Here is a 3,110-nt window from a genome sequence, read left to right as displayed (position 1 = left end):
GTCAAATACTAAATTTTCAAAACTAAAAAAAAGATATTTTAAATTCTTCATTATTTTATTTTTTTATTAATTCAAATTAGGAACAAGCTAGCTTCACATGTCAATCCCTTTTTCCTCTCCCTCTTCTTTCCCTCCCCCCAACATCCTCCCCCAACCTCCCATCTGCCCCCCACCCCATACCCCCTCTGCTCCCCAGGGAGGGTAGGGCCCTCCACAAGGGCTCCCCAAAGTCCACCACATCAACCTGGGCTGGGCCTAGGCCCTCCCCCATGTGTCCAGGCCGAGAGAGCATCCCTTCACGTGGGATGGACTCTCAAAGTCCCTTCTTACACCAGGGAAAAATACTGATCCACTGCCAGGGGCCCCATAGAGTGCCGAGGCCTTGATATGCTAGGCAATGATGCAGCTGAGGGACAAAAGCACTTGTGTTCTCTAAGTAGGCCAGGCACCATAGAAATGGAGGCTGGCAAAACCATCACTCTGGCCAAATTACCCCCTTCAGGGCTAGAAGGTCTCTAGGCAACTGTAGTCTGGTACTTAAGGCCACTTTTGGGTGGGGATGGATAGAGTGTCCAAGCTATGATCCTTTGGGAACCTTTCTTAACACAGCCACCTGGACAGCAGGACGGGCAGAGGGTGGTAGTCAAGCCTTTAGTCATACACAGAAGGGGCTCTCAGGGATTCTCTCTCTGCTTGAAGGACACCTAACTTTCTGTACTGGATAGTGCAGTGGAGAAGCCGAGTCACTTCCAAAGGATCATAGCATTATGTCTAGCATCTCAAGGTGGTAGGTTCCTTCAGGTGAGCAGGGACTCAGTCTCTTCCTGGGCTACCCAGACTTCTGGCTCAACTAGTCGCATTAGCAATACATCATCTTCATCCTCTGGGACCAGGACATTTGTGTGACGTCCAGCTGGAGTCCAAGTGTGTCCTGAGGGCCACAGGCTGGGTAGAAGGCAGCATTGGAGGACCTGTACAACTCCAGACAACAGTGAAAGTTCTAGAGGTACTGAGGGTAGTGGCTCTAGAGGCTCAGAGACAGTAGCAAAGGCTGGAAGTGTGCTTGGGGTTGGGAGAGGGGCTTGATGGGTAGTGGATGAGCCTGCTCCTCATCCTGCCCTCCTACTGCCTGTCCTCAGAGGTTTGACCTATCATCCAGGGCCTCAGAGGGAGCAGCAGATGTTGTGACCAGGGATCTGGTCTCAGGGGCCCAAGATGCTGTATTGAGTGCAAATAGCATAGAGTTTGCAGGTACAGCCCAGAGTGATGACCAACAACAGGCCAATGCCAATGACTGCCGCTGTGATGAACTTTCAGAGCAGGGCATAAGAGCAGCCCCAATCACCACTATTGTCAGTACAGTCTGGGTGTCCATCACACAGCCATATCTCATACACAGGCTTCTCATCCCAGCATCAGAAGTTGCCCATCTGGCAATGCTGGTATCGCCGTTCATCTGCTCCATCAGCGTAGAATGTCTGGTAGTTGCAGCGGTCGGCAGGCAAGTAGCACGCTGTGGTACCAGGGGTTCCAGCAGCTCCACATGGAAAGTGCCTGGTAGGCAGCCAAGGCAACCGTCCTCATCTGTGCCCTCGGCACACTTCCACGAGCCATCACGGCACTGATCCTCACTGTAGCAGCGTTCACATAGATTTTCAATGGCCCAGAGGCCTGAGCCCAAGCCACATGGTTTGTCTCAAGGTAAACAGTATCCCTGAACATGGTGGGTAACATTAAAGCCCTGGAAATTGGTCCAAGCTTCTGTGTGGTAGGACACAACAGCCTGACCAAACAAGGTCTCCACAGTGACAGCCTTGAGGTTGCTAAAGTGGGTGAGACTACATAGCAGTCGAGGGGTGTCGGGGGCTCGGCACCATCATATACATGCACTGGATCTCCATAACCAAAGTTCAGGGCTGTGAAGCACACTGCCATCCTCCTGCCCTCATGGGGGTCCAGCAGCCACAGGCAGGACTGTGGGTGGGGGACTGAGGCCAGGTGTAAATATCCAGGAGAGGAGAAGACCCCATAAAAGACCTCCAATGTGAGATTGCAGGGTGAAGTTGGGGCAGGGACTCGGTTCAGGTTAGGGAATGGAGCCCAAGGAGCTCCTAACTTGGCGGCTAAGTCCATCAGGAACAAGTACCCTGGCCTCTTACTGGCCGCTCAAGGAGCCTTTAGGGGCAGTGGCATGGCACTGGTCAACAAGGACAGCAAATTCCTGGACTGCTCATTCAGGGAGAAAGACAAGAATAGCCAATACCACCTACTTCAGCATTGACTGTGGCCAAGGCTTCCTCTACTACCAAAGCCTGCAATGAGCATGGCTGACTCCATGCTGCCCAATATGTGGCCCTCACCTAGGTCTCTGAACTCACCTTGACACCCTTTGGCTTCCAGCTGCAGCCTAACTGTCCAAGTCCCATGAGTTCAATGTGAACCCCAGGCTCAGGACTCCCTGTTGGACTTGCTGAGAATAGGCAGCATCAGTGGTCATAGCCTGCCAATCTTCAGCTGACTCTCCATCCTGGATGACAAGCAAGGGGCACCCAGGAGGCATTCAGAGAGGTAATACAGAGGGTACCAGACAAGGTGACACTGCTACAGGCATAATTAGTTGCCCTGCAGAGAACATGGGCTAGAACTCTTCTGGGAGGGCTTCCCTTTGGGGCATTTTTGGTTTATTTCATAATCATCATCGTCATTACAAAGTTTCATTCTTGTATAAATAAAAGCCAATGAAATTTTTGTATGGATTAACAAAATATTCACAACAGAGTGGTTGTGGTGTGGGTAGAACAAAAAACACCAAACAGTTGTTTAGGTTTCAAATGAGTTTATAACTCTAGTAAAAACAAAAACAAAAGAAAAAAGAAAAATATCAAGCCAGCACCAGTAGCATCTCTTCTTTCACTTGAAAGCCTTAGTTAGAGTTAAGATGTGAGAACTCTCACCTGGGAAGAGCTTCCTAATGCTTTTCTCAGACCAGTGTGAGCTAGTCAGCGGCAATCTCCCTAAATCATAATATTCCAGAATTCAATATAATGCCAAGAACAGGCCTTGGTAAGACTAGCCAACCCCAGAGTCATCTGACACAATTGACCTGTGTG

At 50.2% G+C, this 3,110-nt stretch overlaps 1 pseudogene; it reads right to left on the bottom strand.

Annotated features, from left to right (window-relative positions):
• Positions 1 to 1,202: 1,202 nt before the first annotated feature.
• Positions 1,203 to 2,133, bottom strand: LOC100758321 (annotated as a pseudogene).
• Between the last annotated feature and the right edge of the window lie 977 nt (positions 2,134 to 3,110).

The sequence above is a fragment of the Cricetulus griseus genome (assembly GCF_003668045.3).
Source record: "Cricetulus griseus strain 17A/GY chromosome 1 unlocalized genomic scaffold, alternate assembly CriGri-PICRH-1.0 chr1_1, whole genome shotgun sequence".
Classification (NCBI taxonomy): domain Eukaryota; kingdom Metazoa; phylum Chordata; class Mammalia; order Rodentia; family Cricetidae; genus Cricetulus; species Cricetulus griseus.
The sequence above is the reverse complement of the archived record's forward strand: the minus strand, read 5'-3'. Positions and strand labels throughout refer to the sequence as shown.